This window comes from Sus scrofa, chromosome 14, assembly GCF_054392235.1.
Source record: "Sus scrofa isolate SSC_HxYL_T2T_F1_AM1 chromosome 14, Sscrofa_HxYL_maternal_Yorkshire_Landrace_v2.0, whole genome shotgun sequence".
NCBI classification, from domain to species: Eukaryota; Metazoa; Chordata; class Mammalia; order Artiodactyla; family Suidae; genus Sus; species Sus scrofa.
The window spans coordinates 64252514-64279127 of NC_139396.1; the positions used below are offsets into that span (position 1 = coordinate 64252514).

A 26614-nucleotide genomic window follows, 5' to 3' on the forward strand; every position below is an offset into this window, starting at 1 on the left:
TGCTGCGGGCTTGGCCAAAAAAAAAAAAAAAAAAGAAAGAAAGAAAAAGAGAGACCCCAGAGAGCTCCCTCACCCCTTCTACCATGTGAGGACACAGCAAGAAGATGGCCACCCGTATACCAGGAAGCAGGATCTCATCAGACACCAAATCTACCGGATCTTGGAATTCCCAGGCTCCAGACTGTAAGATACAAATTTCTGTTGTTTATAAGCCATTTAGTCTATGGCACTTTGTTACAGCAGCCTGAATAGACTAAAACACCATCTGCAGAAGCATGGCCATGTCTTAGACCAGTGAGACTTAACCTTCTAGAGGTGATGGATTCCTTTGAAAATATGACTTAAAAGCACGCATGCGTTCATGCAGACTTACTTGCATGTGCACACACACTCACACACACAATTATAATTTCAGCGACTCATGGACCCTTAAAGCCCTTTATGGCCCCTGGACAATACTTTCCTCTCCCCTCACTCCTGACCATACATCCCCCTTCCTTCCAGACTCACCACACCAGGTCAAGACCCTCCAACGTGGCCATTTCTTCACAGGCTCCGGCTTTGAACGTTAAGTTTGTGACCTCGTAAAAGGTGTCTTTTTGTTTGAAGGAAACATTCAGGCTGGTGAACAAAGCCCAGGTGTGTGATAAGCTGTTCTGAGAAGACTGTGTGTGTGTGTGTGTGTTTTCCTTCTCAGTTTCTTAAATCAACAGCCTTTCACTGGGGCTGCTGGGTAGCTGGGCAAAGAAAGAAAACCAGCCCCAGATCAGGATGGGGGTGAGGGTATGGTGTTTCCTGGGTAGGAAAAGGCATGAATAGGGATTAAACGATCTATGATTAAACACCAGGTGTTGAAATTCTTGCCACTGTCCTCTCTACCTTTCTGCCTCTATGATTCTAGTTGATGGATATTTCTCTGGGATCTGAATATCCGCCCTGCAGGCTGTGAAATTCCAGAGTGTAGGCACTGGATCTGAAAAATCTTTATCCACAGCAGTCAGCATAAAACTTGGCACAGAGTAGGTGTTTGTTTTGTCTTTTGCTGTGAGTGATGAACGTGCAACTCCAACTGGCTCAAGTGGAAACAAGAAATGTATTGGCTTACATAACTGCAAATTCTATGGTACAGCTTCAGGCACATCTGGATCCAGGTGAACAAGCAATGGTTCTCTCTCTCAGCTGTTTTCTGCTGGATTGGGTTTACTCTTAGGCAGATTCTGTCCCACAGTGTTGGTTTCTGGTACCTCCAGGTTTAGCAACCCCAGGGAAAAAAGAAAGCTCCTCTTTGCACACAGTTGCTACAAATTGCTATGACTAACTCTCATTGGACAAACTTGGGTCACATGCCCATCTGTGAAACCAATCATTGTGGCCCAGGAAATAGGATCCTCAAACTGGCCAGACCTGGGTCCTGAGCTCAAGGATTAGGGGTTGAAGGTTGGAGATTGGGGGTTAGAATAGGCATGTCATACGCTTCATTCTAGAACTACATGGACTAGTGGTGGGGGACAGGGTGGTTTCTTGGAGGAAAACTATTAGCAGAAGGTGGTGGATGGATCCTGGGTGGGTGAGAGCAACAGGCTCCACTCTGATGCTATAAATGCTGACCTGACAAATATGACATACCAGTCGGTGCTTTCAGAAGTAGGAGAGTCCACTGAAGCCTGAGATGGAGGCTCAAGTCCCACCTCTGCCACCTACACTCAGTGTGGCCTTGGTCAGGGCATCCCTGCTTTACTGGGCCTCAGTCTCTCCAGTGTGAAATGAGTGTCTGGAACACACCAGGGTTTTGAAGAGATGACTGTCAGGATTTTTTCCCACTCATTCAGTCTTGTCTTTATTTATTTCCCTTTCCATTAATATTTGTGGAAGGGCTTTGGAGTTAGTGTGAACTGGATCTGAATCCCAGTTTTGATGTTGACTAGCTCTATCAGGCTTGATTAATACACCTTCTCAGGTGTGCTTAGCTGTGTCCTTCCCAGCCACCCAGCAACACAGGACGCCATCCAGCTTCCCCTCGCCTCCCCTTGCAGGCAGTCTGGGTCAGTTGTTGCAGCCACTTGGCCAGCCTAGCCTGCAGTGATGAGGCCAGAGTCCTGGCTTGGTCTCCCAGTACCCTCAGTTGTTCTCCAAACTGACCTGACAGATCCTTGGCTGGGGCTTGGGGATAGGGTTCTGATGTTTCCACTTCTACACTCAGGTGGTACTCTGGGTTTAGAACTGGCTTCCTTCCCAGCTGCCCGGAAGTGTAGGTAACACAGCCCAGGAATGAGCAGTTGAGCCCAGCAGTCACTAATGGCAGACAGGAGACGGGACCCGCCAGCAGATAAAGTTCTTGTGCTTCATCTCTGCATATTTCATGTGGCTTCTCTGGAGATGCCTTGAGTGATGGAACTCTAGCCATATTTTCTTGGAAAACTGTGGCCAACTCAGTAAGGGACATCCTTTTTTTTTTTTTTTTTTGCCTTTTCTAGGGCTGCTCCCATGGCATATGGAGGTTCCCGGGCTAGGGGTCTAATTGGAGCTGTAGCCGCTGGCCTACACCAGAGTCACAGCAACGTGGGATCCGAGCTGTGTCTGTGAAGTAAGGAACATCTTATATCTGCTCTCCCTCCTTCTCGGCCTCACAGTCGCTTTTCCTTCACTCTTACTGAGTTGGGATTACATCCTAGTATGGCATTAGCTCCTAAATCTTGCCTCAGCCTCTGCTTTCTAGGGAACCCAGACTGCAATCCTAGCTGTGTGACCTTGAGTGATTTACTTAACCTCTCTGAGCTTCAAATCCCTTACCTGTAAAAGGAGATAATAGAGCATCTCTTAGAGGGTTGTTGTGAAGTTTGAGACAGCACTGGCAAAGTACTTATCTCAATAAAGGATAACTTTAATTAGTATTATCGTGAACCAGGGACCGGATTGAACCATGTGAAAACACTTATTCAACATTGAACTCTGTGAATATTTATTGAGGGTCAGCTGTGATTCAGATATTATACTAGTCTCTGCTCCCAAGGAGCTCGGAGTCTCGAAAGTGAGACAGAAGAGAAGTAATTGGGCAATTATGCTACAGTGTCACTAGTGCCTCGTTGGGGCTGGAAGACTCAGAGGCTTTGGCATGGGGGTCAGGGATGGTAGTCAGGGTTGGCTTCTCAGAGGAGTTGACGTTAAAGCTAAAACTCGAAGGACATGTGTTCTTAAAGATGATGGGCAAGTGCAGGGCAAAGCATTCCTGACAAAGGGCATGGTGTGGGCAAAGGCCTGGTGTTGAGACAAAACATTTCAAAGAACATACTGGCTCTCACCCTCAAGGAGCAGGTAAATTGCAGAAGAAACAAAATGGATGGATATATACCAATGAAAATGCATGAATATGTCCTTACCAAGGAGGGCCTGAGTTCTAGAGCTTTCCTGGTCAATATGGTAACTGTAGCCTTGTGTGGTTGTTTAGATTTAAAATTATAAAATTGAAAAATTCAGCTCTTTGTTCACACTGACTGAATTTCAAGCACTCAGTAGTCATCTGTGGCTAATGTTGGACAATGCAGATATAAAACATCTCCATCACTGCAGAAAGTTCCATTGGACAGAGCTGCCAGAGTCTGAGAATAGAGATGCCAAAGCAGGACAACCTTCCTGGAAGAGGGGGCAGACGAAGGCAGATAAGGGATTCTGAGAAAGTCCCTGAGTGGCACTGTCCTCTAACCTCAGGAAAAGAAAAGCCAGGGCTGGGAGTGGGGGGTGGGGTGTTGGCTCTGAAAACAATGTACAACCTGACACCTCTTTAGTCAGGGTGTCCTCTCTGGCTGTGTGCTGGCTGGCAGCCTCCCACCTGGGCGGGAAGACACAGGAATGCAGGGAGAATCAGCTAAGGTGGGGCTGAACCAGGAAGTCCTACCCCTTCTGGGGCCAGGAGGAATCTGGGAGTTGTAGTTTGGCATGTCTGAGCTATTTCCCCCCACCACCCCACCCCCAAAAGCTTGATGGGGGTAGAAGAACTGACACTGGGCCTGAGGTGGGCATTTCTTGTGGTGCAGAGTTGGGGGTGGGCTGGCTAGGGTTGGGGACACATCTGCACTGGGGGCCCCTGTGAGGAATGGCAGAAAAAGAACAGTTTTCTCCCTTCCCCCTGCTTAAGTTGTGGGATAGAGAAGAGATGCCAAGATGCAGGACTGAGCCAGATGGGGAGGTGAGAGGGATAATAATTCAAGAGAACCCTCAGCCCATACATTCTGGTTAACTGAAATTTGCTGAGGAGAGACAGTAAGTTCCGATAAAGTTAGGGAGGAGAGGCAGCAGAAGGTACCCTGTCAGTTCTTGGCCATTCATGCATTAACCTGGTAATTATTAAATGCAGTATTTATTGAGCACTTACCATTGTCAAGCCCTGCTCAAGGCACTGAGAATCAGGAGTTAACTAACTAGACAAGAGCCTCTGTCTCCAGAAGTTCTGGAGAGGGCAGCAGAGAGTCAACAGTGATTTGCCTTTGTTCATATAGTATACTCATAATGTAAAAGCCCTGCTTAAAGGTGGAATTCTTGGGGCATTTCAGCTTTCAACCCAACCATTCTCTGTCCCCTACCTCGAAGATCCCATCCTGGGAGTCATAGTTGTATTTAAAAGCCACGGAGTTGGGTCCTATTGATGGCTTCATTCATTCAGATGATACAGGAGATTATTCTAGGATGTAAGACTTCATGGGGCCTCTATCTCACCATTTCTGGGTTTTGTCACTATGGGAAAGTCTCTTAGGGAGCCTCAGGCTGCTCCTTGGTAACATAATGGAGTGCTGATCCTTACTTCGAAAGTGTAGGTTAAAAGATACAATGGATATATATTTCCTATAGCAGCTGTGGCTTCTCACACACACAAACACACAAATTGAAAATGAGGTAAGAGAACTCCATGCTAATTCTCCTCAAGCCACACAGCGTGCTCTCTCTTTTTTTTTTTTTTTTTTTTTTTTTTTGTCTTTTGTCTTTTTAGGGCCCTCCCTGCGGCATATGGAGGTTCCCAGGTTAGGGGTCTAACCTGAGCTGTAGCCACTGGCCTACGCCAGAGCCACAGCAACACTGGATCGGAGCCACGTCTGCGACCTACACAACTCACCGCTACGCTAGATCCTTAACCCACTGAGCAAGGCCAGGGATCGAACCTGCAACCTCATGGTTCCTAGACGGATTTGTTAACCACTGCGCCACAACGGGAACTCCCTCTCTTTGACTTTTTTGAGGACTGACTGACAGTAAATGCATGTTTGAGTTTAGGTTCTTCAGTAATTCAGTATCCATACAATTCCTTCCTAAGGAAGGAAGCACGAGTAACAAATACAATTCAACTTATTTGTGGAAATATTGTTTACAACGTATGTAAGCTCCTTGAGAGCCTGGATTTTGCTAATTGCTTCACCACTGGGTCCCTGGAGTCAAGCATACTGTAGATGCTTAATAAAGACCTATGGAATGAAATGAGTAAAGGATAGCAAAACAGACATCTTGTCGTTCAGGAAAGACTTCCTATGATTCTCTCAACTTGTCCAATAAGTCTCTATACACCTCACCCCTCACACCCACCTCAACACAATGGCAGCAGTCATGGCATACAGTAGGCGCCCCAGCGGAGTGAACAAACTATCTGCCAGGTCCCCCGACCTTGCGTGCAATTCCCCTGCTCGCCACAGAGCAGCGCGAGAGCTACATGTAGACCTCGTTCGCTCCCCAGTCAGCGACAGCAGCCCAAGCAATTCAATAGGCGAGGCTTTACCAAGCGCCTCTAAAGTTCCCCAACTGCATTAGGCTCTCGCGGGCGCAGACTCCGCGGCAGGTCGGTGTCCTTTGCGGGGGGAACCCCGGCCAGAGCCGGAGAATGATCCCCGGAAGGTGGATGGGGATCGTGAACAACATTCTGACTCCAGCGCGACGGGGCCGGATCCGGGAGCCCTTCTGGGAGAAGTGTCGGGGCAAACTCGCGACCTCTGACCTGCCTGACCGCCCCCCGACCCAGGCACCAGCCCGAGAGACTGATCCCGCCGGCCGCGCTCCGCCCCGGGGCCCTCCGCGCAAGCGCCGCCGGCCGCGGTTCCCATGGTGACGGGGCGCTTCCCCCGCCCGAGGCCCCGCCCCCAGCAGGGTAGGCTGCGCTGGGCCGCGGGCTGCGCGGGCAGGTGTCGCGGGCTCCGGGCAGGTGGCGGCGCGGCGCGGGCAGGCGGCGGCGGCTCCAGGGTAGGTTGCGCGGCGGCGGCGGTGGATGGGGGCTGGCCATCCGCCCCGGGTCCCCGGCCTGAGAGGGGCTGGGGAGGAGGCGGCCGGCGATGGCCGCCAAGTTTCGGCTTGGCTAAGGCCCCGGGAGAAAAGTTGGCAAAGTTAGCCGGGGAAGAGGTGGGGACCCGGTGGATCTCCCCCGGCTCTGGGTCTTCGAGGAGGGGGCGCCCCGATTTGGTAGCCAGGAGATCTGTCTCTCGAGACTTGGGAGTGGATCCCTCGAGAAGATCCCGCACTGGGGAGCCAGTGGATCCCGCGCCACCTGGCTGAAGACTTGGAAGTCGATCCCAGGAGTGGATCTGGCGCCGGTGGCCTGCAGTCCCCATTCGACCCCCAGCCTGGGGGTGACTGGACGGTGATTTGAAACTGGGAGCTAGTTGATTCCTTTACCCCACTCCTCACTGGTCCGAGCCTTAGGAGTGATTCCGAGAGGAGATCTGGTGGCGGGGGGCTGGAGGATCGCTGGAGATCCGGGCTACCCAGCCTGGAACTACTAGGCTCTGGACGTCCGTGAGGGTTGGAGGCCCAGGAGGTGGACACTGGGATGCGGGGGTATGGATCGAGGCCGAGCCCGGGGCAAAGGGATCCAGCGGGCAGCAGTGGGGGTGGAGAGAGCAGCTCACCGGGCCCCAAGGGCTCTGGGGCTCCAAACGCACCCCCCCCCGCCGCCCCCGGGCCTGCGCTCCCCTCTGCGCGCTTCCCAGGGCAGAGGTGCCCTGATGGGATTAAGGCTCCATCTCCTCCGCTCCCCAGTCAGCTTGAGTGGCCATCACCCCGCTGGTGGCGCCAAGTGGGGCTACAGGCAGGGCCCCGGGGAACGGAAGCGTCTCTTTGACCCCCGACCCGGGCCTGACCTTTCCACACCCTCCTAGCACACCCTTGGCTCGGAGTTGGGGCGCCGCGCCCTGAAACCCTGGTCTCCGTCGGTCCGCAGTGGGGTGTGTGCCCTCCGCGCGCCGCCTAGGTGGCCAGGGCTTCCTGCCCGCGGGACTGAACTTTCTCTAGCTAGGAGCTGCCATTACCTTTTGGAAGGGAATGGACTGTACCTGTTGCACAAAGAAAGTGCTTTTTCTTTTCAGCTTCTTTGGATCTTGGACAAAACACTTAACCTCTTTGAGCTCATGTCTCCCTTCTGGGCAAAATGGAGTGGGGGGTCACCCTTCTCTTTCTTTTGGGTGACTGGCAGGATTAATAGATATAATAGGTAAGGGCTCTGTAAATATTAGTGGGTCCTCCTTCTGTGGCTTCTCCTTGCGGAGGTCTTAGCCCCTGCCCCATTCCCCAGGGTATTTGAGGGAAGGCTGCAGAAACCCAACTTGCTGTCTTTTTAAACTGCAGGATTAGAGAGATATTTAACTTGGTCTTTCTTCCAAAGGAATATAATTGCCCCTCTGATCCCCCTTGCAGAGAGAAGCTCTAGGGCTTGGCTAATCAGTAACCAGGACAGTTGGACAAGGCTTCTCCCTGGGCCCAGCTTTCCCTTTGCTAATCCATCGAAGCTCCTGGACAAACATGTGTTCACCCCCAGACGCTGGAGTCTCATCCCTGGGACCGCTCCAGGGGTAGTTGTGCAGACACTAGCTGCCGTCCTGGTGGTTTTAGGGGGAGTCCTTTTTAAAGGATTTGCATGCTTGACAAGAGTGCAGTTACCCTAGGGAAGTACAGGGTTTCATTCAGGACAGTGTCTGGGCACGTGAGCCAGCACCTTAAGTCAATCACTGTGTGTATTGAGCACCTACTGTGTGGCAGGTGGTGTAGAAATGGTGTGACCCGGGGCAGTATAGGATCTGTCTCCCGGCTTGCAATCTAGCTATGAGCAATCAACTTGCCTTGCACTCCAGTGAGGCAGCTATGCTGATCCTTGATGTTGGGGGTGCGGCCCTCAACCTGGAAATGCCACACCCCTCCTTGGAGGTCCTGGGGGCTGACTTTTATTCCAGGCTGACCTTGGCAGGAGAGTGAAACAGCCCACTTGTCTGGCCCTGAGCCTTTCTCCTCTCTCAGCATCATCATAATTCATTTCTGACCAACTCAGAAAAAGAGTCTCAGAGGAGTGTTTTAAATGTGCATTCATTCATTCATTCATTCAACATCGAACAACATGTTTCAAGACACTGTGTCAAAGAAGAGGCTAGTAGTCATACCCTCAACAGGTAAAGTCTTTGTGAAAAGAGGCGATTGTTTGGAAGGAGAGAATGGGAGGATGGGCTGGTGCCTTCTGGCCTGGGGATGGATGGAGGGCAGAGGGTTTCGTTTCTTGGAGAGCTTGCCAGTGTGGAGAGGATGGTATTATGTCCTGGTAGAGGGAATAGGAAGGCCTCGATGGTCTGGACGGAGGAGGGAGCATGGGGTGTTGGCTGGAGATGCTGGCAGGGGCCAGGTCAGCCATTCCCAGGGGTTTGACGTTTATTCCAGGGCAGTGGGGCACTGTGGACAGTTCTCTGGGGGAGAGGGATGGAGGCAGATGTGTGTTTTGGGAAGCTTGCCTGTCTTTCGGGAGGCTGGATCAGAGAGGGTGTGTCAGAAGGCTGAGAGGCCAGGGAAGAGACTGCTCGAAAAATCCAGGTGAGAGGTGATGGTAGAGCTGGACTTAAATAGAGAGAGACAGGGATCATGTGTTGTGTTTCGAGAGCCTCTCATTTGAAGACCCATTACTGGAGGCATAGCAGTCTATTTGGAGAAGGAAATCCCCAGAGGAAGTGGCATAAATATTTTAAGTGTCAGTATTTCATTCAGTTGAGCAAAGCTTTCTGAGCATCAGTTGTCCGCCTGTCCTGGGATGGTCATAAACATCCGGGTCTCCCAGGATTGCAGCTGGGAACCCTCACCACCTTCCAGTGTGAGGGAGTAGGACTCATCCTTCTTACTGCAAAGATTTGGGGCTCAGTGGTATGGCAGTGAGGACTTTGCCAGCCACCAGGAGCAGAGCAGGGATTTGAACTAACTTCCAACTTGCAAACTTCAGGAGGAGTTTGGAGTCAGTGAGGTCGAGTAGAGAAGCCACCAAGGGCAGTGAGGTTGGGTTGGCATGCAGCAGGGGTAAACCCAGGGAGGCTTCCAGGAGGAGGCAGGGTAAAAAGGAGGGAGCCAGCCAGGGAGATTTGGGGGAAAACACTGGCTCAGCTCCCTTCCTGGATGTGGTCTGAGCCAGGAAGAGAGCATGGTATTTGGTTTGAGACTCAGCTTTCTCATCTGTAAAATGGGCTCATGATAGGATACTCCAGGCAGGCAGAAGGAGGAGCACAGACAAAGGCAGAGCTCATTAGAATTGCATGCTCGTTGGTATACCCCCAAGTGCAGCTGGTATACCCCGAATGCAGCATGTGTCGAGGGGTTTCAAGTTAGACCATTGGCATAATTCCTGCTGTGGAGCAACAGGATCAGCGGCATCCTTAGGTGCTGGGATGCAGGTTCAATCTCTGGCCTGGCACAGTGGGTAAAGGATCTGGCATGCACTTTGAACTGAGGAACACACACAGGAACACACGCACATTTTTCCCTCTTCAATGTGATGACTGTTTTATTGAGCACTTTCTATGAGCAACTCAAAAATGCCTCTGCCCTCAGGAATCTCCTCAGCAGAAATCTGGCCAATTGGGTGGGAGGAAGAGGAGGGAAAGCAAAATGAGACAGATATGCATATGATTATGGATTAACTTCTGGGAAGTAGTTATCGCTGCTGCATTTGCTAATTGCTCAGCTGAATGACCTTTGAACGGTTCTATAGCCTCATCTCTATTGGAAATATAAAATACATCCCCAATCTTTGGGTAATCTTTGGATGTTTACATCACTGAATCAGAAGTGATATACACACACACAAACGCATACACTCACACACGCATACATTAACACCCTATGTGTGTATACATATTATTGTGAAAATAGCATGTAACACACCAAACACATTCAGGATGGTAAAATGATTTTGTGTTAAGTGAAAAGTAAACCCCCCAAAGATACTGCCTATCCCACTCCAGACCCCTAATCCCATTCCTCAGAGCTAATGCAGTCAGCAGTTTCCCCCTACCCTCCAGAAACCTTCTGCATACATATGCACTGTTTACTTCTTTCCAAGCCCGTATCGCACTCTGCTAACTCTCTTAAGGTGTTTTTTATGTCCACTCTGGAGCCAGATGGAAAGAGGTGCATCTTGGTTCTGCCACTTTTCCGCTGTGTGATCTTGGGCAGGTGACTTAATCTCTTTTCCTCATCAGTCAATGGAGATAATAACGGGTCTTGTCTCTTAGAGTTGCTGTGAGGAGTAGCTCGTGTTGATTGTTACCATTATTGTTGTTGCTTCTGGTGGTCAGAGTGCAGTTGCTGTTATTGCTCCCTCCCCCTCCAGACACTCCAAGAAGGAAGAAACCCTATTTGTCTTCACTGCTGCTTCCTGAGTAAATAGTCGTGGAATAAATAAATGAATCAGTGTATGTGGACATACTCTTTTCACAACAACAATCATAAAACAAATAATTTTGTAAATCAAAAATAGACTTGGGCTCTTTCCCATTTTAGATAGTGTTGACTTGCTGCACTCTTTGAAAAAGCTGAGTGATGCTCAAAGGCATGAAGGTGCTGTTGGTTTTTGAAGAGATACCCTTCAGAAAGGGCATTGAATAGTTTGCTGTTTTTTTGCTTTGACGCACAGTGTCCCAATGAACATCCCTGCTCATTTGACTTCACATACTCGTTGTAGTAGATGGGAGGACAGATGCTGGGACAGGGACCTGCTGAGATAAAGGGTATTTAGAATGTTGGTCTCCCCTGCTCAGTTTCCCTCCAGAGTGGTTGGTACCTTTCCTATTCCCTCCAAGGCTATGGAAGAGAGAAGCTGTTTGTATATTTCAGAAGGAGGGGACACTTTTCAGCCCTTGATTTTTAATCCAACCTGCTGGGAACTGCGTCTTAGAAGATATTTGCCCATGTGCACACAAGCCTACTTGCTTCTGTCTGGAAACACATGGTCCTTTGTATTAGTCAGGTTTTTCTATGATAATACTGTATAACAAACATCTCCCAAATGGCAGTAACTTTTAACAGTAAACATTTGTCTTGTGCTTGAGGGTTATCAGATGGTTTGGCTGACTTTGGCTGGGCTTGGCAGGGAGGCTGGTTTCCAGGCTTGGGCTGGGTTGCTATCTGCCCCGTGTACCTTAAAATCTTGGTACCCAGGCTGATGGGCAGCTACCAGCCAGGACATGTTCTTCTGCAATGGACAGCAGATGCTCAGGAGGTCACTGGGAACCTGCAGAACCTCTGAAAGCCTCCCCTCAGAACTGGGAAGGTGTCATTTCTGCCCTCATTCTATTGGCTAAAGCACATCACGTGGTCAAACCCATCATCAGTCCTATCGAGGCTGAGAGGAAATGAGTATATACTTTCTGGGCAGGAATACAGCCTGCCACATTATGTTTCTGATGGGGCAGAAAGGTCCTTGCTGAGGTGAAATGTCTACCCATAGGTGGTGGCGAGCCTCTGAGAGACACATTAGGGCAGGGCTATGAGTGAGGAGACCTGGTTTGAGTTTATAACACAGAACAGGCAGTCCACCTCTCTGAGCCAGTTTCCTCATCTGGAAAATGGGAACATATGTCCTCTCCGGCAGAGCTACTGTGAAGCTTCAGCGCAGTATTGGATAAGGAGATGCTTTGTAATTGTGACATGAATTTCGAAGGTGAGGGGCGATCGTGTTGATGATTTTTGATCTGGATGTGGTTTATAACTCCTCAAGCTCTGGTACCTGCAGCCAGTGGACTGGGAGATCATGGTGAGGCCAAGGGGAGGTTGTGGAGGGGACAGATATGGGTTCAAATCCCAGCTCTGCCCCTTATGGGCCACATGACCCTCAACTAATCCCACCATCTCTCTGAACCTCTTTCTCCCATTTGTAAAACAGACACGACACAGGGTGCTTGTATCCATAAGCAAGAAGGACTGTGAAACACTTGGCACCAAGTAGATGATAAATAAATGGTCCTTTGACTGTGGAGCTGGAGTGGGGGAGTTCCTGATTGAAGTGGAGTGAGGAAGTCTGCAAAATTGCATGTCAGTTGTGCAGAATTGGTTGCAGAATTAAATATTCCCAACATCCCTTGGGTGTATTGCAGCAGCTCTGGATCCAGACTGCCTGGGTTAAGACCCCGGCTCTACCACTTTCCAGCCGTGTGACCCTGGGCAAGGCAGTTAACCCTCTCTGTGCCTCAGTTTGCTCCTCTGTCAAGTGGGTGTAATAACGGTGCCTGCATCCTGAGATGGATGAGCATTAAATGAGTTAATACGTAGTGCCTGCTACTGAATGTACCTGTGTTTGCTGCTATTGTCATTCTTACTGGTGTGATTATTATCACTGAAGGCCCCGTGAGGTTCTTAGTCTTTGGAGCACAAGGAAAGGAGTGACTTAGGATCCCTGCTTCCCAGCAAGTGTTTTTCCTCTTCTGCTGTAGCTGGAGGGTTGTCTGTTAATGGATTACTGTTTACAGGAGTTTCTGTCCCCAGGGCAAGCCTTGACCATGCACTCAGCCCTATTCCAGCCTTGAAGAGGTCTTGGATGTTCTGTGTTTAAGGAAGACTCATACTGCCCGGTGGTGGAAGCAATCAACAGGTTTCATGGGGCCCGTGGTTATGAGTATTGGCCACCCAAGCTAGGTGCAAGGTTAGACATGGCGCTTACTCTTTCATTCATTGAAAATTTAGCCTATGCCAGTCATCTGGCAAGTCCTGTGCTGGCTGTATGGAAAATAGGATCTGCTGGATGTCAGGGATGGATTTCTCCAGGAAAGTCAGGGGTGGCACTGGCATGGGATTCGTGTGTGAACCTGGGTAAGTTGCCTCACCTCTTCAAGCTTTTCCCCATTTGTGAAGTTAGTCTCAGATGGGCCAGGTGTCATCGAAGGTGAGAGAGGTGACAGCCTTTGGCCTGCATGTACCTGGTGGTCTCTGCCCTGGCTCTTGTGCCTTTAGAGATGACTGAGTCTCCCATGCCTCCACCTTCTGAGACCTGGCTTTTGGGGACACTCAATGTTCTTTTGAGTAAAACGAAAATAACTAGAACGCATTCATTCTGTCTCAGGCACTGTGCTCATCATTGTTTTATTTGATTTTCATGTCCCCATATTATAGATGGGAAAACTGAGGCTCAGAGTGGGAATCCCTTGCCCAGGACCCCCACTGCTGATCCTTGTAGCCTGACTCAGCCCTGTGCCCCAAATCCCTCCCCTGCTGCCTCCTTGGGATTAAAGTGGGACCAGGCTGGTCAGTCCTAGTGTTCTGTCCCATTTCCACTGTGTCATTGCTGTGTGATTTAGGGCCAGTGACTTTGCCTCTCTGAGCCTCAGTCCTCATCTACAGAAAGAAGACACTAAGATTTTCCCTGTGGGGTCGGTGTGGGGTCAGGTGAGGTGGCAGCATAGAAAGCCTCTGGCACATAGTAGGCTCTTTAAAAACCAGAGCCCTTTCCCATTAAAAAAAAATCAGTTTAGAGTTTTTAAAAAGTGGGTAATGAGTGGCTTTATAAATGGTGATACAAATCTTCCTTGTTGTTGGTAGCAGGAATAGTCAGTCATTGTAGCAGGAATTCAAAATAATCATTAGCATTGATGGACTGTTTCTGATACTCTAGTTCCTCCGACACATGGGTTTGTGCATGATTTTATCCAGTTCCTTATCCGTGCTAGTGTTGTTCTCATTTTACAGATGAGGAGACTGAGGCTCTGTGAGGTGAGCTGCCTTGCCCAGAGCTACTGGCAAGTGGCAGGCAGGGAGCCTGGGAGCCCTTTTGTGGGTGAATCTCATTGGCGGAGACTCAGCTGTAATTTCAAAGGCTCCAGGTCAGGGCTGGGGCTCCCAGCTGGCTCTGTTGATTTTTCTTTCCTTTCTGTTTTGCTTCCTTAGTGACAAAAGCCCTTTCTGGGGGCTGTCCTGTTTGCCTGTGGCACGGCATGGTGAGGCACTGCCAGGGGAAGGAAGTGCGGGATGTGCGGGGCCTCACGGCAGAGGGAGGCCAGCGGGGGGCAGGGGGGTGCTGGGTACACCGAGGCCACTCTGTGAACTCCCGCCACCCTGCCTCCCTGGACACGGAGCCTGGGCCTTGGTGGGCACAGTGCCTGCCCAGCCCTACCCGGTGCCCTGGGCTGGGTCAGGGAGTGACGTGGCTGGGGAACTCCCAGGGCCCTCTGGCCTGGGAACCTGCCCAGGTTTGTCTCTCCCTTTCATTTTAGGCCCCAGCCCTGGAAAGCTTATATCTGTGCTTCTAGAACAGATTACCTGCCTGCCAGGGACTGTGCTTGGCACGAGATGGGGTCCTTGGCTGTGGCAGAGAACACTAGTACCCTCTTCTCTGCTATGTGTCCTTGGATAAAACCCTTCTCCTCTCTGGGCCTTTCTCACAGGGGGCCAGGAAACTGGATGAGCAGGTCCTAGAGCCTCTTATTCTTGCTGCACCTTCTGAGAAAAAGCAAAAACAGCCCTTTAAAAGAGCTGGGGCGGGGGCGGGGCACTATTTGTTGAGGACCTACTGTATGCCAGCTCCCTTGCTAGGGAGGTATTATATCTGTGTCTTCCTGTCAGTCCTCAGAATGGCTTGGAGATGGTATTACTAACCCCTTTCACAGATGAGAAAACAGCCTCAGAGATATAAAGCCCTCAGAGCCACTTAGCTTGAGGTCTGGATTTGAACTCAGATCTGCCTCCTGGAAAGCTGCCACAGCCTACAGTTAATAACACAGTGGTCCTCCCGCCTCCCACTGACCCCGCTGGAAATACCATCTCTCTCCTCAGAACTTCCAGGGAAGTGTATGCTGTCCTCTCCTGGGATAGTGTGTCATTTTCCTTTGTTATTTAGTAAGTACCTACTGTGTACCAGGGCTTGGGCTGGGTCCTGGGTCTCAGAGCTGCCTGGGACACAGCTCCCACCCTCCCAGAGGAGAGAGATGAGGGGTTGGAGGGCAGCCTGCCCAGGGCTGTGTCGGGGGGCATGGCCACGGTGGCACTGGGGTAGGGACCATATTCTCCAGGTCCCACCTCCTGGCAGCCTTGTAGCAAAGCCGTTTCCCTTGACACACTCAACTCTGGATGCACAGAAGCGTTGGTACCTAGCAGATCGCCTCTTTCTCCCAGGGGTGAGGGGTGCCTGGTTACTGTCGGATTTAAGAGGTGATAGTACGTACCAATGTTGTCTTTATCCAGATGCCTTCATCACAGCTCCTCTGCCTGCCTTCCTTTCCTTCATTGAAATGGGGGGTGGTGGTGGAGGGGGCCAGCAAAAACTCTGGAGGAATTTTTGGAATGCCCAGAATGCTGGCTGACCCAGCAGAGCAAGTGTGAGCCATCTGCCCTGGCTTTAGTCGGCTCAGCCGGGCGACCGCAGGGCTTTCTGGGTGTCACCCAGTTCCTGTGCCCAGGCCCAGGTCACTCCCAGGAAGGTGGCTCTTCCATGGATCACAGCAGCAACCCACCCTGATGACACTGCCTGGGTTGGGAGCCTTGCTGCCCTCGGGTCATCTGCTTCTGTTTTGTCCCCAGCCCTGGGCATGGCTTCCCTTCTCTGCCTGGGTGTCCACACCCTTGCAGTGGGGGTGCTGGTGCCTTTTAGCCTGGAGTGCTCCCAGCCAGGTCACGTGGGTGAACACTGGGGTGAATGACCCATCAATGTTTGTGCTGGTCTATTGGAGCGGGTGGTGATGTTAGGTAAAGCCCCCACTGTGCACATGCGTCTCTGGGGTACCATGGGCTTCCCATCCCTTTACTGTCTGCACTTGACTGGCCCTTCTGCCTTAAGGTGGGGGCAGGAGATAACTAACTGTTCACAGCTTTAATGGGTGACTCTCAGCTCATTTTCCAAATAAATAGATTTTATTCTCTTTTTATACTTACTTCAATATATTTACGTCATGCTACAGTTTCATTGTCAAACATTTAGAAATACAGATAAACAAAAACGGGGAAGTAAAACTCCTGTAATCCCACAGAGTAAAGATAACCCGGGCTAATATTTTGTGATGTGAGTCTTAGACCTATGCATGTGTACATGTGGTTGAGAGATGTGGGCACCGCGTTCCGGAGTTTAGAATGTGGGCTTTATTTTCAGGTGGCCTGGATTCCAGTCCTGGCTCTGGAACCTCTTAACTGTGTGACCTCGGGCAGGTCTCTTTCCCTCTCTGAGCCTCAATCTCTCCTCTGTGAAATAAGGCTGCTGTGAAGACTAAAGGAGTTGATGACTGTGAAGTGCTGAGGTGCCTGGGCTATAGCAAATGCTTCATTTTTACGAGCTCTTGTCTTACACATATGCATGTTTTTCCTTTTTCTTTTTCTTTTTTTTTTTTTTTTTTTTCAGGGCCGTACCTGTGGCATTTGGAGGTTCCCAGGCTAGGGGTCTAATCAGAGCTACAGCTGCCAGCCTATACCTCACCCACAGCAATGCAGGTTCCCAGGTTAGGGGTCAAGCTGTAGCTGTAGCTACTAGCCTACGCCACAGCCACAGCAACTCCAGATCCAAGCCGCGTCTGTGACCTACACCACAGCTCTTGGCAAGGCCGGATCCTTAACCCACTGAAGGAGGCGAGGGAGCAAACCCTCAACCTCATGGATACTAGTTGGATTAGTTTCCACTGAACCACGGCAGGAACTCCTGCATGTGTTTTCTTGTTTGGAGCACCAAGCCCCTTTCTAGCAGTGCTGGAATCCACAAGTGGTGGTGGGTTTGGATTTTAGGCTGGGGGGCTGCCCTGACCACCTCCTCCAGGCAGGATTCATGGCAGGGACTGCCAGGAACAGGGGTTGGGCAGCTGGTTTGGCCCACATCAAGCACCCGGGCATGTTCACAAGCCGGCCCTGATCTTTATCGCTCAGGGATGCTTCCTGTCCTCACTGAGGCCCGGGCGTCCATCCAGATGAAAGCCGCTGGCCGGTCCCAGCGGGCTGAAGGTGGCCCCTGTGAACAAGCGCATCGAGAGTCCTCTTCCTCCTCCCTTGGCAGCAGTAGCGTCAGAAGGATGGGCTCAGCCACCCCTGGGGAGAGGGACACAGGCAGCCGGCCACCTCTACACAGGCCTGTAACTAGGAAGGCACCTGACACCAGTGGGGACCCAGAGGGCCAGAGTGAGGGAAGGAGTGTGGGGAGCCATCAGGCAGGGCAGTTAACGGAGCCTGGTTTTCAGAAAAAAAAAAAAAAAAAAAAATGGAGTTCCTGTCGTGGTGCAGTGGAAACAAATCCTACCAGGAACCATGTGGTTTCGGGTTCGATCCCTTGCCTCGCTCAGTGGGTTAAGGATCCAGTGTTGCCATGAGCTATAGTGTAGGTTGCAGACACGGCTCAGATCTGGCGTTGCTGTGGCTGTGGCCTAGGCTGGCAGCTGTACCTCTGATTCAACCCCTAGCCTGGGAACATCCATATGCCACAGGTACAGCCCTAAAAGGACAAAAGAAAAAAATAAAGTAAAAAGAAGTGAGGGTGGGGTTGGCGACTTCCATGGGGGGCAGGCAGTGCTGTGCTTCACCAGCTCTGCCACCACCTATGAGTTCAGCACCCCCCCATCTCTCTTCATAACCTAGTGCATTTCAGACAACACAGACTGAGCCAAATGCTATGCTAAGTATTTGTTGTGTGTTTCACAGTCACGAATTGGTTGTTGCTGTTAATACCATTGTCTTGCCGTCTGCTTTCACACTGCTTACGAGTGTGTTTAACCATGGCCTCACACCTTCGAGCATGTGAGAAAACACTCAGTATACAGTAAGCGATCAATTAAAGGAAGCCATGGTAGTAGTTATTATAAGTTCCGCTGGTGCTGTATGCAGCTGTCCTGTGAGAGGCAACTCCCTCACCACCTCAACGTCTGTAATTTGGAGTGTCTGACCCTGAGAACCTTCTTCTGAGGCTGATTTTTTTTTTCTTTTTGGCATTTTAGGGCAGAACCCATGGCATATGGAAATTCACAGGCTAGGGGTTGAATCCGAGCTACAGCTGCTGGCCTATACCACAGCCGCATCTGCCACCTACACCATAGCTCATGGCAATGCCGGATCCTTAACTCACTGAACGAGACCAGGAATTGTACCCACATCCTCAGGGATACTAGTCAGGTTTGTTACTGCTGAACCATGATGGGAACTTCCTGGGGCTGATCTTGAAAACCATGCTCTCATTGTCCATGACACCTCAGTGCCAGGCCAGCTTGCCCCTCACTGGCATCCGCCAGGCCCTGTGCAGCCACCTTAGCTGCTCTGAAGGATGACTGCTATGTCTTGGGGGTCCCCCTGGATCCTCCAGATTGCATGTAGTACCCACAGCATCGTATCTCTCTAAATGGCTCTCCCAAATTGGGGTGTGATGAGTCTGGCTGCTGTTGTGGGGTGTGGTACTAAATTTGTACCCAGAAACTATTTTTAGGGGGTGGATCATGGAGGCCGAGTGATGGGAGGGTAACCAGTCTTATGTGAGGCTGACTCGGGCTCTGGTTGGAATGCTCTGGAATCTTCATATACTACTGCTTTTGGGGTAGGGTGGAGGTTTCCTTTAGCAGCGCTTCCCAAGGCAGAATGATCCTGGAAAATCTCAGGTTCTAGAATGCGCAAGGGGGGTGGGGGGTAGGGTAGGTGGCTGGAAGGGGTCAGGACCCCAGCTGGGTTTCCCTTCTATCTGAGAGCCAAGCTCATACTAGAGAAGGATGGCTGAGTACTAAATATAATTCTTTGGGTGGTTCTTCTTGGCCAAACAAGATAGAATCCTTGCAAGAACACAGCATAAATAAATAAATAAATATCATCCAAAATGTTACCACCTGGGCAGATAAGTGATAACAACTAAGATACGTTTTAATGTTTATTGAGCACCTACTAAATGCTTGACATGCTTCATCTTGTTTCACCTATTTGGAAAATAGTACTGGAATTCCCTTTGTGATGCAGCAGGTTAAAGACCTGACGTTGTCTCTGAGGATGTGGGTTTGATCCCTGGCCTCCCTCGGTGGGTTAAGGATCTGGTGTTGCCACAAGCTGCAGTGTAGGTCGCAAATGTGGCTTGGATCCAGTGTTGCCGTGGCTCTTGCGTAGACCTCACCTGCAGCTCCGATTAGACCCCTGGCCAGGGAACTTCCATATGCTGCAGCTGTGGCTCTAAAAAGAAAAAAAAAATAGTACTTATGAGAGACTTGAATTCAGGACCCTGTGCTCATGAGCACATGGTCAGAACCACCCAGGAGATCTAGTCCCCCATTGATTCTTCCATCAACCCCCTAGGAGACACTGTGCTAACCCATTTAACTCTCATGGTGACTCAAAGAGGCAGGAGCTTTTTTCCCCATTTTCCAGAGAAGACTGAGGTATAGAGAGGTGGAGTCGTTAGCCTGTGGTCACTGAGGAGGTGGGATGTGAATCCAGGAAGAGCCTTATGTTTTGAGGATCTAAAGCATCAATTCTGTGTCTCCCAAACCCCAGTCATTCTTGTATCACCTTGAAAATTTTCCATGTTCAGGTACCACCTGGACTGTTCCTCAGTTAACGTTCTTCTTGAACTTGACTCACTTTTTAAAATAACAGCTTTATTGAGATAACATTCACATACCATACGATTCATCATTTAAAGTGTACAATTCAAATTACAATTAAAAATAGAACTACCATATGATCCAGAAATTCCATTTCTGGGTATTTATCCAGAGAAAATGAAAACACTAACTTGGAAAGATATGTGCACCCCCACGCTCATTGCAGCATTATTCACAATAGCCAAGATCTGGAAACAACCTAAGTGCCCATTGATGAATGAATGGAGAAAGGAGATATGGTGTGTGTACACAAAATGGAATATTATTCAGCCATTAAAAATAGTGGAATCTTGCCATTTGTGACAATATGAATGAACCTCGAGGGCATTAGCTAAGAGAAATCTTACAGATAGAGACAGATACCAGACGATATCATTTATTTGTGTAAGGTTAATAAACGAACCTCCCCCCAGCTCATAGATACAAAGAACAGATTGCTGGTTGTCTAAAGGGAGAGGGGGGGAGTGGGCCCCAGTGTTAAAATGGATGATCAGAAGGTGCAAACTTCCAGCTATAAAAAAAGTCCTGGGGTTGTAATGAACAGAATGGTGACTATTGTTAATAATATTCTATTGCCTATTTGAAAGTTGCTCAGAGATCTTAAAAGTTCGCATTACAAGAAAAAAAATTTTTTGTAATTATTTATGATGACAGATGTTAAGTAGACTTATTGTGGTGATCATTTTGCAAGATATACAAATATTGAATCATTATATTGTGCACGTGAAACTAATATAATGCTGTATGTCAGTTATACCTTAATAAAAATTTTATAAATAAAAAGAATTAAGAAAGTATACAGTTCAGTGATTTTTAGTATATTCACAGATTTCTGCAACCTTCACCCAAATCAATTTTAGAACATTTTTATGACCACGAAAAGAAATTTTGTACCCATTAGCAGTAATTTCCCATTTCTTTCCAATTCCATCAGCCTCTGGTAACCATTAATCTGCTTTCTGTCTCTATGGAGTTGCCTATTCTGGACATTTTCTATAAATGGAATCATACAATACATGGCCTTTTGTGGTTGGCTTCTTTTACTCAGCATCATGTTTTTGAAGTCCATCCATGTCTTAACATGTATTGGCACTTCATTCCTTTTTATGGCTGAATAATATTCCATTGTATGGCTAAGCCACATTTTGACTCATTTTTTTAAAAAAACTGAAATTAAAAATACTTTAGAAGATGTTCCACGTGCTATTATATTTGATCGAAAGCACAGGGAAACACATCACTCAAAGCATATTTATCAGTGTTATCTCCATGGTTATATACACACTCCATGCTCTGATGTACTTGGGACCTTATCTTGTAAACTCCTAACAGGCCACCCACAGGTGAGCTGTTTTGTCGTGTAGTTGTTATATTTGGGGTGTGATGAGATGTTTTATATGTTGTCCCATGAATGAGAAAAAATTGCATTCTTCTGCTAGACTAGAGGAGAGTTTTAAATTTCAGCATTGGCGTTCCTGACATGGCTCAGCAAAAAGGAACCCAACTAGTGTCCACAAGGGTGCGGGTTCAATCCTGGGCATCATTCAGTGAGTTAAGGATCCAGCATTGCCTCGAGCTGTGGTATAGGTCGCAGACAGGGCTTGGATCTGGCTTGATGCTGTGGCTGTGGCGTAGGCCATCGGCTGTAGCTCTAATTCGACCCCTAGCCTGGGAACTTCCATATGCCACAGGTGCAGCCCTAAAAAGCAAAATAGAAAAAATAAATAAATAAGTAAATTTATTTCAGTGTTGATTGCCCTCTGTTATATGCTGCCCCACCCGCATTGGGCTGAAACACATGAAAGTGCTTTTTTGTAGGCCAACAAGGGTGGAATATTGTAATTTCATATGGTACAACTTGAGGATGACCCCAACAGGTCAGCAATAGTGATCTCTTTTTACAGATGAGAAAACCGAGCCTCAGAGAGGGTGGTGACTCAGCAAACACAGCCAGGATGGGCAGAACTGGGAGCCGAGTCCCGATGTATTTCATCTGGCCTCCCTGGCCTCCTGTGGCTCTTGCAGTGACAGCTGACTCACTGGCAGAGGGTGGGAGCTTTGGCTGGTTTCTCCGGCAGCGGGGATAGGTTTCCCTGCACCATCCACGCCTGCCTCCGTTTGGTGTGGGCTGGCCACGTGGCTACCTCATCCCCTGGAGGGATCCGCTGCCTGGGGACTGAGCAGGTTTAACCATCTCTGGCCTCCAAGGTCTCAGACACCCTGGCCCCTCCCCCTCCCCACCCTGAGCCAGCGATGCTGCAGCCAGAACGCTGAGCCCGGGGCTGAATGCTCCACATTCGGCAACTCCCTGTCTATGGAGCAGGATGGCAGAATCCCCAGGGGTGGGCATTGGATCCGGGCCCTCAAATGGCTGTCTGGAGTTTTGTGCCTCTCTTTTGGAAGCTTTCCTTTCTAGGGGAGGGAACAAAAGGCTTGGAGAAGATGCATGTTTTGCTCAAGGTCACACAGCCAGTCGGGAGCTGCTGCAGGATTCCTGCCACCTCATTCCTGCCCCTTTTCACCTGACACCCTCCCCCCTCTGGCCTCCCCGTTTCTGGAGGCACCTGGCCATGCTGCCCGCCCCCACCGCAGGTGTGAGCTGGCCCAGGGTGCCCTGAAGCTCCAAAGCTGTCTGGGTGGATCTCCTGCACCCACTGGCCACCCGCCAGGCTCGGGCGCACCCGCAGGTGACTTTGGGAGCCCACTGGGCAGGCCACAGCTTGAAGATGCTCCAGCACCCCAGCAGCTGGAGGAACGGGTTTGGGCCCTTTCCTTACCCATCCCCGGAATGCCCCCCACCCCTGCCCATGGACCACCTGTCTCTGGCTGGGCATGAGTGTGTTGGGCTTTGCAGGAGAAAGGCTTCCTCAGTCTTCCCTGCCCCAGGAGGACAAGGGGACCCTGCTAGTGGGGAGGGGAAGGGGGAGACGGGTGGGATGACTGGACCTCCGGAGTCACAGCCCAGCAAGGATGACCATGGTTCTACAAGGAGATCAACTCCAGTTCCAGTCTTGCCCCTGGGCAGGTCCCATCACCCAGTCTACCTCGGTGTCCTTATCTGCAAAATGGGTGTGATAGGGAGGCCTGCTTCAAAGGGCTGTTAAGGGTTGGGCCTGTGGTGGGAGCTCGGAAAATGGCCATGTAATGAGGGAGAGAGGAGATGGAGCCCAGCAGGTGGGCTCGTGTGTCCAGGAAGGCTGGGCTCAAACCTTTGGCTTCGCTACTTGCTGCTTGGGTGGTTCCCGGCAGGTTTGGTTCTCAGCCTCAGTTTTCCTGGCTGTACAATGGGAATGGCAGGAAAATGACTTTAAATATGTTGTTACAAGGATTGATTGAAATGCTGCCTGTGCAGTTCTTATTAGCTGGGCATGTCTTTGGCAGCTATTATTATGATTATTATTAATATAATAATGATAATAAGAATGTTTCCACAGTGTCAACATCACACTCATCTGAGTGTATTTATTGGATGACCTCTCGGTACTGGGGATGTGTTTTTTTTGAAAAAGGGGAAACTGAAGGGTGATGGAGGCAGGGGCATGGATGATGTGACCCCTCTCGGGCCCTTCCTGTTGCAGGATTCTGGATAAAATGTTGGGCCAAGGCCAGGGACTCTGTGTTCTGCCCACCGGGGCCCTTGACAAATGAGGTCATTGGCCTCCGTGAGGCTAATGGGTGGATGGTAGGCGGGCTCTACCCCTAACTTCCTCCTGGGGTGTGAATCAGAGGCAGAAAGGCCTGAATGTGTCTGAGCCCCTCTAACGCTGTGGTCCTCTGGGGACAGCCACCTTCCCCTCCAGCCCTGACCCTTGGGGTTCCGGTGGGGCCTAGGGGGTCTGATGTGCTGACACATTGGTCCACGGGTGAGTTTCTCACCCTTCGATTCCCAGGGGGGGGCGGAGTGGGGGAGCTGGGGCTGCTGAAGCCCGGAAAGGGCAGGGCCTTGGTCTGAGGACAGAGGACCCTTGACCCTGGGCTCCAGGCAGGGACGCTTTCTTTATCGCCATATTGGCCTCTGTCCTCACTGAGCTTAATTTCTCCACTTTCTCACTGGCAGTATGTAGTCTTTATTCCTTACTCATAAGTGGCAGCTGGTAGTAACCAAACCACAAGGCTGAAAATATACCCCACTGGACCTGCATATTTTTCACATGGGTGTCCTCCAACACCCTAGAGCCTCCCCATCCCCCAAACTCAGAAGGGGGATGGAAATAATAAGCACCACGGTCATGTAGCTGTTAACACCTTGAACACAGGCTGTGAACAGACACTCCGCTCAGCACTTTATAAACCAATTAACTCCTTCCATCCTCCCACTGGCCCCATGAGCAGAGGTTATTACTTTTATACCCATTTTAGAGATACAGTAACTGAGGTACAGAGCTAGAGTAACTTCCCTGAGGCCACCTAGTGAGCACACAGTAGAAATGGGATTTGGAGTCAGGCAGTAAAATCTGGCACCAAATTAAAAAAAAAAGAAATTACTTTTAAATGGTGGTGAAATACACATAACATAAATGTAACATCTCAGCATCTCAGCCAATTTTTTTTGTTTCTTTGTCTTTTTAGGGCCGCACCCGCAGCATGTGGAAGTTCCCAGGGGTCAAATCGGAGCTGTAGCCGCTGGCCAGTTACAGCCACAGCCACAGCTGCATCAAATCCAAGTTGTGTCTGCGACTTACACCGCAGCTCATAGCAACACTGGATCCTTAACCCACTGAGGGAGGCTAGGGATCGAACCTGTGACCTCATGGATGCTAGTCAGATTCATTTCCGCTGAGCCACGATGGGAACTCCATCTCAGCCATTTTTAAGTGTTAACTCATGAAGTGGCATTAAATACACTACCGGAATTCTTTTCATCTTGCAAAACTGAAACTCTGCATCCGCTAAACACTAGCTCTTCATTCCTGGCTCCCTGCCGCCCCCCTCTAACTGTTCTTCACCTTTCTATCTCTTAGAATTTGACAACTCTAGACACCTCTGTAAGTGGACTCATGCAATAGTTGTCCTCTGTGTCTGGCTTCTTTCACTGAGTGTAATATCATGAGAATTTCCAAAATGTGACAGAAACAGCCTGTGAGCAAAGCCTGTTGGAAAGAATGGCGCCCATAGGGCTTGCTTGACCCAGGGTTGGCATGAATCTTCAATTTGTCAAAACCGCGGTATCTTCGAGGGTCAATAAAACAAGTTATGCTTGTATACTTTGTACATTATTATTCACCTTATATTTTAAAGTCACCCCACCTAGTTGTACACAAACAAATCTCTGTATCATTATTGTAAATTGATAAGGCCAGTATCGCTGGCCGGAAATAGAAGCAGTTTTCAACTGTACACACAGTCTTCCCTCGGCATCTGCGGGGGTTGGTTCTGGGACCCACCCGGGATACTGAGATCCACAGATGCTCATGTCCCATAAAGGATGCTTGGCCCTCCGTATCCTCAGCTCCCCATCCTCCAGTGCAACCAACATAGTACATGGTCTGTGGCTAGTCGAATCCGTGCCTGCTGCATCCCCTAAGGGTTTTGAGCCAGAGGCCTTGCTCTCTTTATTAAAAAGGGTGATTAGCAGGAGTTCTTGTGGCTCAGCAGGTTAAGAATCTGACTAGTATCCATGAGGACTCAGGTTTGATCCCTGGCCTCCCTCAGTGGGCTAAGGATCCAGCGTTGCTGTGAGCTTCGGTGTAGATCGCAGTGCGGCTTGGATCTGGCATTACTGTGACTGTGGTGTAGGCTGGCAGCTGCAGCTCGGATTCAGCTCCTAGCCTGAGAACTTCCATAGGCTGCAAGTAGAGCCCTAAAAAGAAAAAAAAAGAGGGGGAGTGATTAATAAGTGTTACATAAGTGTGAAAGATAGACTAGCACCCCACGGAGATGTTCTCCTGCCTGGAATGACTTTTCCTCCATGAGTCAGGGCTATATAACATCCAGCCCTTGGACTGTGTGCCTCTTATGCTTCGTAGATGCAGAGTCAGGCAGTGAGGGTGTGAGGGAGAAGCTGAGGTGACAGGGAGAGTGGGTGCCCGTGGGCAAGGCTGACCGTCTTGAGTTGCCATTGCTGAAACTGCCCTGTGGGTGTGGGGGAACCTGAGCTCAGGGCATCCCTTGCCCTACAGTGGCCCCAGAACCTCAGAGTGGCTTTATCTACAGGTTCATGGAGTTGAGACAGATCCCTGCCAGGGAGGTCAGGCCCTGGGTTGGGCGCAGAGCCCAGAGGACATGGGCCTGGTAGCTGGGAGTCAGGAGGGAGAAGAGGCCTGTCTGCAGGGCCCGAGTCCATATGGGGTGGGCCTGGGCATCCTGGCTCCTCAGTGTGGAGGCCAGGGGCCTGCCTCTTCTGGACTGTGACCTTGGGTGAGTCCCTTGACCTCTCTGAGTTTCCCTTGGTGTATCTGTCAGATTAACTTATCTGCGAACCACCCCATTGGAGGCCTGGTGGTGCCAGGCTCTGAGCTGGTTGCTGCAGGGAGCCCTGCAGTTGAGGCTACATCTCCTGGGGGTTTATGGGCTGATGGGAGGCAGGCATTGCAGGGAGGGGAAGAGGAACAGGGTGCTCTGAGGATAGTCTGGAGATGTGCATTAGCTCAGGGGTCAGCTCAGGCTTTTCTGAATGTGGGGTGACAAGTGACCACAATCTGTGTTACTCAGAATGATGGAAATGTATTCTCTCCCAGGCTGGAGGCTGGAAGTCTAAAATCAGGGTGTCGGCAGGGCCATACTCCCTCTTCCTTTCTTCTTCCAGCTTCTGGAGGCTTCTAGCAACCTTAGTGTTTCTGGACTTTTATCTAGCTGCATTTTTTTTTTTTTTTTAA

The 26614-nt window shown here is 49.9% G+C and overlaps 1 protein-coding gene across 5 annotated transcripts in view; it reads left to right on the forward strand.

Annotated features, from left to right (window-relative positions):
• Positions 1-26614, forward strand: part of KIAA1671 (KIAA1671 ortholog) — a 213786-nt gene that overhangs the window by 12090 nt on the left and 175082 nt on the right. For 2 of the 5 annotated variants that reach the window (XR_014826448.1, XM_084994625.1), the window contains exon 1: positions 6122-6216. The exons of 2 other annotated variants lie outside the window; for them this stretch is intronic. The gene's annotated coding sequence lies outside the window, so the exon portion shown is untranslated. Of the gene's footprint in view, positions 1-6121; positions 6611-26614 lie in introns of those variants that run through there. One more of the 5 variants, XM_084994627.1, reaches the window with a different exon arrangement.